Raw genomic sequence first — 15,182 nt, 5'->3', positions numbered from 1 at the left:
AGATGTCAGGCAGGCCTCTGGCGTTATCATCTTTCTTTTTATCCAGAGTCCCACCTATGTTCTGGGGACTTACCATCACCACCCACCATGACTTCCAGAACATAATTGCGCTGTCTCCATCAGTCTCTTTTTATGTAAGCTCCCTTCATCCCTGGGCCTGGGAGCAGCTCGGCTAGCTAATCCAGGATGGCAATTTTAGCCAGCTGCCTCTTGGCTATCAACATCATAAGGTTTTTCATCACCATGAAGGGAGGGCAGCCTTTCCCTGCTTCTTTTCATTCAAGAAGCAGTTGTCTACAGTGTGGTTCCGGCCAGAGGATAGGATTCTAGGGCTTGTATCCAGGACACACAAATGGCAGCTAGAAGAACTAAAGACTCCCCAAGCCGTGTCTGCATGCTGAGTGCGACATCTCTGCGTATTTGTTTGACCTGTTCTGGAGGGCAAGGCAGACTGTCAGCTGGTGTTCTTTGAAGCTGTAGTTGCTGCACAGGAACGTTGCTTACAGAGAAATTCCGTGACTCCTGGGATATGGAAGGGCAGGCTACAGGCAGGGATAAGGCAGCCCATGGTGTCACCCCTGGGATAGAGACAAACTCCAGTCAGGAAAGCATGGTGGATCTAGAAGGACCAGAGGAACCATCAACCAAAGGGAGGAAACAGGCTTGTATCAACTTCAGAGACAAGAAGGCGTCTGGGTATGGTCTTCACAGCCATAGACGATCACAGTAATCCCTTCCCGAAAAGCTCCTCCAGCCACAACAGAAACTCTCTTCCCATCTCTACACTCGTGGAGTCATCAAAGCGGATTCAGACTTTATGTAAGGCATACAAAAGCCGGTGTTGGCTCTCCAAGAACTCTCCGGGAAGCAGAAAGAGTTTGATCTCAATTAGGCTGAGAGCTTGTCTGTTATGGTGAGGACACATAGCAGTGCTCCCCCACCATCAACCCCCCTCCCCCCAACAGTGAGCCACTCACGTCTGGGGCAAACAAGAATCAAGCACCAAGACAAAACATAATGTTTCCATCTTGACGATGATGGCTGTAGATGATGCAATTGTGTTCCATATAGAAAAGCAGTGTTGAGTAAGTGGAATAAACGAGCACCATTCACTCATAAAGCAAGCCCTGAACACAGCCCTGAAGCTGTGTTCTTGTAAGCTAAGAGCTGCATCTCCAAAGAGATATCTAAACAAAAGCTGCTTCTTTGCCGGGAGGAGCTATTTCTGAGATTCCTTCTCTGGAAAGTTAAAAAACAAACAAACAAAAAATAACACACACACACACACACACACACACACACACACAGAGTATTAGGGTTTTGTTTTGTTTTGTTTTGCATTAGAAACTTCCAAATAATTAGATCAATTTCTTATGGTAATTTTATTTTGTAAAATACTTCAACTTACTGAGCAAAATTCATCTCGGATTCATTTAGTTTTGCAAGCCAATTCATAAAACCACTTCAAATGCAAACCAAAACACGGTCTGTGACAGAAACACGTGGCCAGCTCCCCGTTATTTGATTTTCAGAGAGTGAACCACGTTATAGTCACTGATGCAGTAAAAAGTGCCTGGCTCACCAAAAATAGCAAATCCTGAATAAGAAAACAAACCCACATTTGTGTCTTCTGAAGCGTGTTCTATTGTTACTACAATACTACAGTAGCGTTGTAAAGATGTGACTAAATTCCCCGCACAGAAAATGTTTCCAAGTTAATGCCTGCAAGGCAGCAGAAACCTGACTTGAAAGCACAGAACAGGGCTTGTTCTACTCAAGCCAGGGTTTGGGGGATACCCAGACACCAGACCGCAAGAGGTCTTGTCTTCCAGAGCCCCGTGAGCCTCTTTGTGTGAGGCAGCCCATGGCTGTCACAGTCAGGCTCCCCTTTGAAGTCCACTATTACAAAGTCTAACACTGGAACTCAGGCCATCGTTCTGGCGTGCGGGTTGACAAGGTTAGGATATGGGCTGAGGCATCCATGGGTACATGTGCCTGACCCCCACACGGAAACTGGAGTCGGGGCTCAAGCTAGCTTCTCACATTGTCTAAGAAAGCAAGAAAGAAGGTTGAACATTTCCACCATGGGTACCTATCACCATACACATGCGCGCGCACACACACACACACACACACAGTTACTCACACATGCACACAAGCACACACATACACAGAAGTTTACACACATTACACAGATACACATAAATGCCTATAAGTAACATGCTCATCCTTCCCTACAATCATAATACCCTACAACTCATGTACCAATTGGGGGCAGAGGAGTATAGACTATAAATCCTGCTGATGACATTTGGACAAGGTTGCAGCGTAGAAGCTTTACTGGCAGGCAATTTCAACCTACGGCTACTGGGCCAAACTCACCCCAGGCTAATTATGAATGTGTCCCAATTTACTTAAAAGTTTGAGATTTGTTTTCCTCAATCACAAACACACCAAATGCCCAATATTGCAGGCTAGATCCCTCATCTTCTCCCTGTATCTGTCCCCTCCTCTCATGTACCGTGTAGCTGGGACACCAGGGCACACTGTCAAGTCCCCTTCTCTCTTCTGTCTCAGATGGACTCTCTGTGCCACTCCTGACACTCATAGACTGTAAGCCTCATGAGGCCAGGGACATTTGGGACCCCCCTCCAGTCTTCTTTCATCCTGTGTGCTGGCCCAGTGTAGACATGGGAAGCTAAGTAAACAACTGACTGAGTAAGTCCCTGTTCCCTTTGCGCTGCACCTGGGACCCTAACCAGCCTCCTTTCCATCTATACTCACACCTCTAAATTAACCACAGACCTGGATTGACTCTTCCAGGTGCCATGTTTACACAGCCCACTGCAGACATGCATGGAGCCTCTCTCAATCCCCAGAAATACTATCACAGTTGAGGTTGAAAACCTTTTGCCCTATGCTAGTTAGTGACTTGCTGGGATTGGAATATGGTTCAATGTTCTTCCTTTTCATCTAAAGTTCAGCCTCATTAGTCTCTCTCTCTCTCTCTCTCTCTCTCTCTCTCTCTCTCTCTCTCTCTCTCTCTCTCTCTCTCTCTCTCTCTGTGTGTGTGTGTGTGTGTGTTATTTCTTCCTTTCTACCATTTGGTTCTGGGAACTGAACTCTTAACAAGGCCCATCTTTCCAAAGAAGGCATTGAGAGGCACAGGGAAAACCCAAGGTGTTGTGTTCCATGCTGTGTGCCCACAGCCACAGGCAGGAAAGAGGCCTTTGGAGGGACTAAGGTCATAAGTCTGTGACCTGTAACCAGCCTTCATCTTCTGATGGCCTCAGAGAAGGTGGCCTGTATCTACAGAAAACTCGCCCCCCCCCCCCCGAATGTCACTGGCTTGCTACTAGAACAAAGCATCTTTGGGGGCTATTGTGCCCACAGGCAGGGTCATTGCGGATAGAATATTGCCATTAGGATGTCAGAGGTAATCATTGCAGGCAAATCCAAAGTGAAGGCTCCCTGAAGCAGCCAAGAGAAACAGTTTGCACAGCTCCAAAGTATCATACCAGAAATGTTTGCAAACTGCTGTCAAGGTTTTTCACGTTCACAAACTCTACAACATGGAGCCTGTCATAGTCCGTGAAGGCAACCATAACAAAATACCATATGCTGGTATTAAAAACAACAGAAATGTGTTTCTCATACCTATACACCAGGGGGTCCATGGTTAAGTCATGGCAGGCATGGTGTCTAGTGAAGCCTTCTTTCTGGTTCACACATGATACCTTCTTGCTGGATCCTTATGTGGTAGAGAGGAGGCTGACATTTTTCATCCTCTGTTAGGGGGTACTAATGCCAGTTGTGAGAGATGTACCCTCATGACCTGGTCACCCTCCAAATGCCCTACCTTTGAACTCTTTGGGGACTTAGTGTCCACATATAAATCCGGGGGAGTCAAGAATCCACTCTGGAGTAGAGCTAAACCCCTCATCAGGGCTGAACCAGGCTAGCCACGTGTCAGATAGGATGAAATGAGATGAGAAGAGTATGCCACTTCTGACAAACCTAAATTAAGTGTCACCATGAAAATAATAACCCATTTGAAAAGCATCAATGTCCCGAAAGACGAAAACAAACTGAGCATCTGCCACTGACAGCATTAAAGAGATGTGACATCAAAAGGCAGAGTGGGATCCTGGATTGGATTAAAAATAAAAGGTACCGGGGAAAATGGGTAGAGTTTGAATAATAACTTTCTGTCGTTAATAGCACTGTATTGATGTTAATTTCTTAGAGCTGATAACTGATCACCATGGTAATGTAAGACATTTACATCAGAAGACGCTGAATAAAGGCTCTATGGAAACACTACTGTGTAAGTCTGAAATCTATGTGGAATACACACTTGTGTAAACTGGAAATTGCTTGCAAGTAAAATGAGCAAAGAGAAAAGGCATCATTCTTTTTGTCATCACAACCCCAGTAAGAGATCCTGGTTGCCCAGGCAGGAGCCTTCTCACCTGGCTGCCTGAAGCTGACTGTCTAAGCTGCAAAAGCAATAATACAAAGCCATCCAGCATGGAGGACCAATGGAGTTCCCAAGGTACCACCCCTAGCTAAGGAGCTATTCGCAACTGATGGCTGCCGGTGGGAGGAGTTAACTTTTCCTTAGGTGTCTGCCTGCTGGTGGGTTCCTCATGACCCGATGCACGATCCCACAGGCATACATGTGTGGGCAGCACTAATTAGACTCAGGGGTCTCAAAAGTTAAAAAAGCCAAAGGAAGAGGCTATGAACATGTGATGGGTAATCCTGGGAGGAGCTGGAACTGATAAGGGTTGGACATGATAACAAGACACTGTATACATACATTACAATTTCAAAATTTTAGTTTAAAAAAATATTTGCAAGACCACAAAGTTGATCCTTTCTCCAAGTGCCACTTAGAGCACTAGAATGCCACACCAATTCTTTGGTAAATGCAGCTTTCCTTCCTTTTCCTATCTAAAACCAATGCCAAACTAAATCTCCCTCCCCACCTCCCACCCCCTTTTTCATACCCAACACTGGTTTCTGGTAACACAGGTAGCCCTGGAGGACTGCTGGGAACCTGACCTAAAAAGCATCCACCTCCTTGCTTTTTTTTTTTTTCCCTAACTCTGTGTGTATGTGTGTGGGAGGGATATTTTGAGACAAGGTCTCACTATGTAGTCTTGAAAGGCCTGGAACTCACTATGTAGATCAGGTTAGCCCCAAGCTCACTATCCACCTGTCTCTGCTGAATGGTGGGATTAAAGGTGTGAGCCACCATGCCCAGCCCCAACACCCAATCTTTATGGTTTTCCTATGGCACATCCTGGCCAGCCCTCACTTGTAGTTCCTTCCTGGCAAAACCAGGGTCTTTGAGAGCATAGATCCCAGCCACCAGTGAACTTTATTGTGGCTTATAGTATGGCTTATTATATACAATTGCAAAGGGCTTAGAACTCGTTGTCTTTCAGACAATAAAGACTATAGCCATTTGAGAGTGGAAAGGAAAGCAGTGGCCTCCCTTTACCCTGAAAGCTGGTGGCTTTTAAAATTCCTGGTAAGTTCACAGGTCTGGCCCACAAGCTTGTTAAGTATGATCTCCTGGCAACCACCTCCATCAATGTCACCTTGACATCTTATGCGGAGTGCACTCAAGCCAAGAAGACACACTTGGGAAAATAAAAACTAGATTCTTCTTCCTAGAAAACACAAACTCCTAGGCCAGAGATACTGCATGGTAAGAGACCTGCATGTCTACTGCAGCCTACTCCATCTCAAGCAGTTCAGCAGCTAACAGCTTCAGGGGATGACATACCTGGGCTGCAGCTCTCTACTTGCTCGGCTGCATACAACATAACATGCATTACCCTTTTCAACTCTCCAGACTGAGCTGCGATGCAGGCATCAGTATACCTATTTTCCAAATGAGGTACAACAAGTTCAAGATCACAGAAGATGAAGCCAAGGTTTTACTACAGACTCTCACTCCAAAATAGATGTTTGCAATTACTGCTAGGATCCTGAGATAAAATAATACCACAGGAATGTTGCAAAGAACAGATTTACTACATGGATAGCAACTGCCAGCAGAAGTCACATATAAATATATAACTTATTCACTTGGCCCGTGGACCAAAGAACATTTTGGTGTTTTATCCCCATCCTCAGATTTGGGATTCCAAAGCAAGACTTTTCTACACAAGAGGGGGGGCAGTTTAATTGGACTTCATGCCAACGAAGTAATGGTAATCAGGGTGAGTGGAGTCATGTGGGTTTCAGAAGGCCACAGAATGTAATAAAATTAGCTTGTAATATGGAAGAGATGCTACATCTTTTATAAAAATCGCCTAAGTCACAAAAGCATGGAAATGAAGAACAATAATAGTGCACTGAGCACTTAGACAGACACGAACCTTTCAGCTATAGTTTTCAGGGATTTAGATGTGTTCACTCACCAATCCTCTAACATCCCTAAGGAAGGCACTACCTTAATTTACGTGTGAGGAATGTAAGGGATGGAGAAGTCAAGACCCTGTTCTCAAGTAATGAAGACAGGCAAGCAGTGTGGTGCTTTGAAGGACAAGTGCTCCCCCATCGGCTTAGCTCTATGATCACTTGGTTTTAGTTGGTGGCATTGTTTGGGGGAGGAGGTGCAACCTGGCTGGAAGAATTACATCACTAGAGGTGGACTTTGAGAATTTATAGCCTTGTCCTACTTCAAAGTTGCTCCCTCTTCACTTCCTGTTTGTAGTTGAAGAAGTGATTCCTCCGCTTCCTGTTCCCGCCATCATGCCAGCCATTGGCTGCCTGTCAGTCATTCCTCACTGCCATAATGGAGCTAAGAGATCCTGCTGGAAGTGCAAGCCAAGATAAACATTTTTTTTTCCTTATAAGTTGTCTTGGCCATGGCATATTATTGCAGCAACAGAAAAATAACTAATAGAAGCAGAGGCATTCTAGAGACTGGGCACCAGGAAATGAAGTACTGGGCTTTTGTTTGTTTGGTTTTTTTTTGGGGGGGTCTTGTTTGTTTGTTTGTCCATTTTTGTCTGACAAGAGATGGAGACTAGATAGACATAGGGACCAGTGAATCATAACCTCTCACTGGAAAGAAATACAATGTGGTCAGAAATCCTAGAGGGAACTTGTTGTTCCGAGCCCAAAACCAGAGTTCAAGACGAATGCAGTTACTCACCCAAAGAATCAGAAAACCTGTAGTGTATACAAGTAATAAAAGTGAATAGACACTTGACAGAGCAGATGCTGTGCTTCAGTAATTTGCATGTATTTTCTCCACCAGTCTTCAGGAGAACCCTATTTTATGCATAGGGAAAGTGAGGTTGATGGAGATACAACTTGCCCACTGGATGACACGCCTTCTTCTCCAACTATGAGTGACAGGGAGGAGTTGAGACTGGTTGTCCTAAGAAACTAAACTCCCAACCATAGGCTCCATGGTCTTCTCTCTGGTTGAAGGGACACCAACTTCTAACATAACCAGCTTCATGCCATCTGTGCCATGTTTGCCCCATCGAGAGCAAGAATTGCCCCATTTAGGGCAAGAAGGTCTTTCTTACAATTAACTGAGAAAGTATAAGGGACTCTCACGTATCAACTTTTTTTTTCCCCAGAGCTGAGGACTGAACCCAGGGCCTTGCGCTTGCTAGGCAAGTGCTCTACCACTGAGTTAAACCCCCAACCCCTAACTTTTTAAAGACAACGTGAACATAATAATGTGTGTCTGTGGGATGAATGGTGTTATCGTCAATGACAGATCGTCAATGATGGGCAGAAGTTGCAGAATACTGGGGTGTCCATCGGGACTTAAGTTCCCAATGAAAAATAAAATCAAATCAACCTAACTGAAATGATGAGACGGGAGGATCTTTCTATTTTCTGACACAAGCAAATCATGTTATGATATCAGAGAAGAGAGAAATCATTAAGACTAGAATTACTGTGCTGATAACTCCTGAGTTAGAAAATCAATACCCAGTCAATGAGATCTGCGATCTGCACTGCTACCTCAAAGAGAAATGTTTGAATAAATTACAAGGTTAAATCATTCTGCATGTGCCTCACTGATTCCCTAGCAGTTATCTATCTTAATTATCTAATTTAATCTAAGGATCTGACTTAATTCGTGATATACCAACTACTAAGTATTTTGATTCACTTTCTGTTACCAGTCAGGACAGGCTAAGTGGTGCTGCTCTAATAGATGAGCCACAAGTACCATGGCTAACGACAAGAGGGATTAGTAACAATTTACAAATCACTGAGGGTTGGTTGGCTATAGCTCTCCTCCCATTCTGTCCCCATCATGGAGCTCAGACCAATATTTGGAGCAAGGTGAACCATGAACTCACTAATCAAGCTGTTCCAAAGGAGTAACAAAAGTTACTAGCTCATCTCTCATTGAACAGTGTTAGTCTTATGATTCACCTGACTTGGTTGACCACCATTATGTATTAACAATAACAGTCTATCAAAGTTTGAAGACCACAGAACACGGGAAAATCAGTCAGAAAATTAAACAGTAGTGGGAGTCACTTAGGTCCTGTACAGGTGACCCAATGTTTGGAAGCCCTTCAAAGACACATCTACGCTACTAAGTACCTGTTTTCAACAAACAGTGATCATTGTGTGGCCTTCTCAGGCTCAAAGATGAACAAGAAGAATACAATCATTAGGCATTTCTAAGCATCTATTGCCCTTACCCTCACGTTCATACAATGTGCTAGCTCTGCTGGGCATTCTTGAAATAGTGGACTTAAAAGGTCCTTCAAACTATAATTAAAACACTACGGAACTGGCATAGGAATGGACAGGAAGATCAATAGAACAGGACAGATAGCCCTAGAACATATAAAAACTTAATTTATGATAAGAAAGGCATCTTGGATCAATGGGGAATGGAAGAATTATTCCTCAGATGGCATTAGGACAGTTGGCTAGCAAATTAGAAGAGAAAATCAATCTCCAGCCTTAATTCATACTCTATACAGACATAACTTCAACTCCAGATGGATTAAAGAATTTGAGAAATAAACATTTGTAAAGTCATAAAACAAGGACATTCTCTCCAGTCACCCTCAGCCACTCCAGCATTATTACATCTAAGTTTTCACTTAGACAAAATCATACACAAAATAAACAGATTGCAGAGCTGTTTTTCAAAACATTTCTTATGTGAGAAGAATGCCAAAGATAAAAATACCACTTAAGGACAAATATTTACAAACCAATAGAAGATTAATATCATTTGATACACAAGGAGCTCATGCAAAACACAAAAGAAATACATTAAGTTCCACAGAGGGAGAATGGGACTTCAAGAGACAAATTACCGGCAACAACAGAATTTAAACACACACATAAGACAAATATTTAGAACACATGAGTAATTAATGAAGTACAGTTCTTACTGAGTCCCTGGAGGCCACTGTTTCCTGTAATTGAAACAAGGTACTGGCCAGTTGGCTCCACAGGTAAAGGCACTTTTCCACCAAGCTGAGTTCCATTCTCAGCACCTACATGGTGGAAGGAGAGAGTGAACTATACAAAGTTGTCCTCCAACTTCTACATGCATGCTTATGCACATCCTCATACACACACACACACACAAAAAAAAAACAAAACAAAACATACATTTAAATGAAACTAGTTGGGTTTTGGTTTGTTTTGCTTTTAAATCATAACATCTCACTATGTTGCCCTGCCTGGCATGAAACTTGTTATGTTGACCAGGCTATTCTTGAATGCACTGAAATCCTCCTTGTGCCTATGACTGCCTCCTGAAGCTGGGATTAAAGTATGTGCCACCATGCCGGGCTGAAACAAATTTTTAATAATGATAAGTTCTCTAGGAACATTTTGTATACTTCATTTTAATTTGATACAATTATTTTTGTGTTTGTGTTGGGGGAGATGGAACTCAGGATTTTGTACAGATGAGGCAAGCCTTCTCCCTGGGCTATATCCCAGCATTTGGTTTTCTCTCACAAGGTCTCAGTGTAGCTTAGGTTGACCTCAAACTTGTTTTCTCCCTCTCTTGGGTTCCAAGTGCTGAGAGTACAGGAAGCACTATCATGCATAGTTTGGTATTGCTCTTAAAAAGTAGATAGACAATGTAAGACCTTAAATATATACCAATATGCCCAAATATAATTCTAACATTCTGTATCGAATAATTAATCTTATGTAGAAAAAAACCAAAGTTTTTGTATAAATATGTTCATCTTAATATACTCAGAATAAACAAAAATTCAAACAGCAAGAATGTGAAAGTGGATTATGGTCACATATATGTGCATAATGACCTGCCACTTAAACAATGCTTATCAAGAGGTCGTAATAAGAAGGTGGAAATGATTGTTTTCTGATGTATTTGAGCAAAGCAGTCTCTATAATGAATGTAAACACAACACATGAGTATACATATAACATATGACTGTACAAATGCCACATGAGTATACATATAACACATGACTGTACATATGCCACTTGAGTGTATATATAGCACATGACTACAAGCAATACGAGGTTGTACATGCAACACGAGTGAACATACAACACACAGCTATACACACACATACAGTGGTATATAACACATGAGTGTACATACAATACATAAGTGCATATACAACACAGGACTGTACATATAATACAGAAGTATACACACAATGCATGATTATATAAACCAGAATAATTTTTCTGAGAAAATAATATTTTTCTGAGAAAATTATCAACAAAAGTTTTATTGAGAGTTTTTCCAAAGTGGTTACATTTTCTTTCTACTTTTTCAAATATTTTAATTTTCATTTTAAAAGCATGTGCAGTTTCTTGAAGATAGATAAGCATCTTAACAGCTGATAATAATGGAGAATTGGAGACTGAAGAGATGGCTCAGAGGTTAAGCACACTGGATACTCTTCCAAAGGTCCTGAGTTCAATTCCCAGCAACCACATGGTGGCTCACAACCATCTGTAATGAGATCTGGTGCCCTCTTCTGGCCTGCAGGGACATATGCAGGCAGAACACTGTATACATAATAAATAAATAAATCTTAAAAAAAATAATGGAGTGTTGCAGGTGTCCACCTCAATGGGAACTTCACATGATAATGCTGCTGGTGTTTATCAATAAAGGCAGAGGGTAGGGTCTAACACATGCCAGAATATTCTGAAGGAGCCCGTGTATTTACAGTGTTAACATTCCTGTGTCATGGATGACCCAACGACACAGCAATTGAGTGAATTCAGCAATTTCTGAAATCCCTCAGCTAGTGAATCAAGAGAGATTGATTCTAAAGCCGTACTTCTAAGCACACTATATAGATATCATTGCAGTTATTCCATACAGCAGCCCTATAAAGTTACCACTGTTACCATCTTACACATGAAAGAAGAGAGACTTTGATATTTTTAGTGACCGTGGCAATGACAGCAGCAGGAATGGAGCTCCAGTGAGCTCAGGCATCTGACTTTGAAGCCCACCCCCCCAATCCCCCAACCCCCACCCCCACCCCCAACCCCACCCCCTTACCCCCAACCCCAATCTCTGGAGAAAATTGCCACGGTGCACATTTCATTGCCCCGATGCCCCTTTTCTTACTTAAGAAAGTGTACGATCGGTGGCAATTTTCTCTTCATCCTGTTTCTCTGCCTTTTGTGTGTTCCTTCCTTGGCCCTAGAAATTCTAAGATGGCCGACTTTGCTCCAAGCTTGTGGTTTGATAAAGATCTTGGAGGCTGTAAGAGACTTCCAATGTTTTATAAACTTTTTTTCCATTTCCGTTTTTGCTGCCCTTACTGGCCAATCAGAAAGCAATCCCCAAACTCGAGAAGAGTGTCTCCATCAATGGATGAATGAATAAAGATAAGATGGCGCATGCACACTGGACTCAGCCTTTAAAAGCAAAGGAAAGCTTGCCGTGGGTAACAGCACAGATGAACCGGGAAGACATGGTGCTGGGTGAAATAAGCCAGGCAGACAGAGAAATACCATGAGCTCTCACTCCTGCGGAATCTAAACATGATGACCTTGCAGAAGCAGAGGGCTGAGTGCTGGAGACCCCGGGTGGAGATTGGAAGGAAAAGGAAGATGTTAGACAAAATCTACAGCATTTCAGTTATGGGGGGAATAAGTTCAAGAGCTCTACAATGCAGTCATGAGAGTTCAGAGTATTGTATACTTGGAGATAGGTATTGTGACACATCAGAAGGAGAGGGGAAAGAGGAGGGACGGAGGGGGGGGAAGGGAGGGGGAGGGAGGATGGTGGCAGCTGTTCTTCAGTATGTAGCTGCCCAAGAAGGATGTTATCAAGTTTCTACAGGATCATGGTTCAGATTCATTTCTTGCAGAGCATAAATCACTGGGGAACATTAAAAATGTAGCTAATGTTAATAAGGACCATTTGGTTTTCGCCTATAACCATCTTCTTGAAAGTAAGCATTCCAAGGGTACTGAAACTGTAAGCGAAGCGTCTGAGCAAGTGAAAGATGTGAAGCTTGATGACGATAAACCCAAAGAAACCAAGTCTGAAGAGACTCTTGATGAGGTCCACTGAAATAAACAAAATCGGGTCTAAAAAAAGGAGATAATCCAACTTTCCCAAAAAGGGAGATGTTGTTCACTGCTGGTATACAGGGACACTCCAGGATGGGACTGTTTTTGATACTAATGTTCACACAAGTTCAAAGAAGAAGAAAAATGCTAAGCCTTTAAGTTTAAAGGTCAGAGTAGGCAAGGTTATCAGAAGCTGGGATGCTCCTGACTGAAGTAATGGAAGGGAGGACAGACTGGAGATTGAACCAGAGTGCGCCCGATCCAAAGAAAGAACAGCCTGAGGCTAAAATTTCACCAAATGCCAAACTCAGTCTTGAAGTGGAATTAGGAGATATTGACTGAAACCAATGCTTCAGATCCGAAGACATCAGCAACAATAAAGACTTGGCCTTGAAGCTTAATGTGACTAATTAGAGCTCATTACTATTGTAAGGGAAAAGTCAACTGGAAAATTCGAGGAGTTAACGCTTGTTACTTGATCCCAGTTTTTGAGAAATGTAATCCCCTGGAAGTCCCTTTAAGTCTCTGATTTTTCACTATAGCTCTGTAAAGTATTAAAGAGAACTGTTTTTTCCTTTACCTTATATTATAAACTAAAAGGCTCAATAAAGATGTCATGGATTGTCTTGGAAAACAATGAACAACACCAATAAAAAAAAATAAAAAAAAAAACCAGAGAGCTGTAGCATATAAAATAAGATCAGCCTACTTTTTCTATCTTGGGTTAGGGAGACCTCACAGAAAGAAACATTTAAGACCCCTCTAAAGTCTACTTCTTTTCCTCCAGTCCCTCCTCCTCCTCCTCCTCCTCCTCCTCATCATCATCATCATCATCATCTTCTTCTTCTGTATGGCTACTTTTGTTTTATTATTTCAATAGTGTTGAGTGTTGAATCCAGCACCTCACATACTAGGCAAGGCATATATTTCTGAACTACACATTTCCAGTCCCTAGCTACCCATTTACCAAAAATTCAGTTTATGTTCTGAGTCCTTAAAACTTTTTTAATTTTAAACTTTGGAGCAACTCCCAAATGCAAACATTGAATGCCTTGGTTTCTGTATGAGGAAACCCAAGGGAATATAAGAAACAGGTTTGGGTCTCAGGTTAGAAGAAGCCAGAGGCATCTAGTTTCAAAACCAGTACTCTGGACCAAAATGCCAAGCTTTGCACTCCTTCTACAGGCCAGACCTCAGCATGAAGAGAGTCTCATGAGCAGACAGTATCCAGCAAGAACTTCATCATACATCTTCCAGGACACGGGCCTATTGATGGGCAGGACTTCCCGGGTCTTCAAAGGATAGGAAAACAGGGAGAAGCTAGGTTGGCTGCTTGCAAGATGCTAATAAGAGCTTTGTGGTTGTACATTTTTATATGGTAATGGCTAAATCTTCCAGTTAGCAGCTGTGAGAAGAAGAGGTTTTTGCAAGGGGCTGCTTGAATACAGAGGGGAAAAAAAAATCTGTCTGTTTTTTCCTAAGGGATGGCTTTCCAAAGACATTTTTTTTCTGGGAAACTATTTTTTCCCACACAGAACTACAGGGATTGAATAACCAGTCCTCCCAAAAAGCTAAAAGCAACTTAGACTCAGAAACCACAGCAATCCAGAGAAGTACCAAGATAGCAGTCATGGTCTAGGAAGGTCACACACCACTCTAAATACTACAGGGCAACAAGATCAGAAGTCAGTGTAACTCTGTTGACTGAATATTAGAAAACCACAGGCAGGTGTGTGGCACATGCCTGTAAAGCCATCAGTCAAGAGTCTGAGACAAGAGAATCCTGAGTTCAAGGTCAGCCTGAGCTACATAGTGGGATCCTGTCTAAAACCAACACTGAATCCCTCCACTCCTAGGTTGTATGATCCCTTAAATGTCTAAGCTGCTTAAAATGTTTTTTTTTCCTCAACTGGACAAAAACACAAAGTTCACTGCTAAGAGAATTACCTACAAAAATCAACAGAACAAACTATAAGCAACCCCCCCTTTTTTTTCAGTGCTGCATTAAAAATACAACTTAAAGCAGATCCCTGGCTACATCAGGCAGTAGGTCCAATGGACAAGCAAGCAGAAAAAGCTGTTTAGTTATTTGTTCCTCTCTAGCACACAACCCCAGAATTTAATGGCTGAAAACAACCTTAAGGCTTGCTTGTCCACTATGATTCATTAACAGAGACCAGCCTATAGTTAAGCATCATGGCTCCACACTACCCATCATCTCAAGACTGCCCAGTTGGGGCTTGAGGATCCAACTGTAAGGTGGACTCACTCACATGGGTGGTCTGCTCTTGGCTGGGACTCCAGCAGGACTCATTCCTGTTATCAGTGGGCTTTTGGATTCTCCTGCATATGGCCTTCCCACACAGCAGCCAACTCTAGGGAGGAGTTTAGGAAGGAGGCAATACCAGAGGAATGGTCTCTTCACTGGGGATCACCGGTATAGCAGACTGCCACACAGGTCATTTTTTCTCCTTGGTATGAGAAATAGCTTGCTCAGCAGCACAACTACAATGCATGCATAAACAGAATAAATAAAACTCGAGCTACAGGGAAGCAAGAAGAATATGAATTATACCAGAGCAATAATAGCAGCAACTGCAATTTAGGAAAATGGCTTTGAATATGAGATA

General features: G+C 42.5%; 1 protein-coding gene and 1 pseudogene across 2 annotated transcripts in view; one reads left to right on the top strand and one right to left on the bottom strand.

Moving 5' to 3' along the window:
• The window catches only part of Egflam (EGF like, fibronectin type III and laminin G domains), a 178,508-nt gene that overhangs the window by 118,682 nt on the left and 44,644 nt on the right, over positions 1-15,182 (bottom strand). The window lies entirely within an intron of this gene.
• On the top strand, positions 11,868-12,940 carry LOC102914417 (peptidyl-prolyl cis-trans isomerase FKBP3 pseudogene; annotated as a pseudogene).

This window comes from Peromyscus maniculatus, chromosome 15 (genome assembly GCF_049852395.1).
Source record: "Peromyscus maniculatus bairdii isolate BWxNUB_F1_BW_parent chromosome 15, HU_Pman_BW_mat_3.1, whole genome shotgun sequence".
Taxonomy (NCBI): Eukaryota; Metazoa; Chordata; class Mammalia; order Rodentia; family Cricetidae; genus Peromyscus; species Peromyscus maniculatus.
This window is presented reverse-complemented; position numbering and strand designations above follow the sequence as displayed.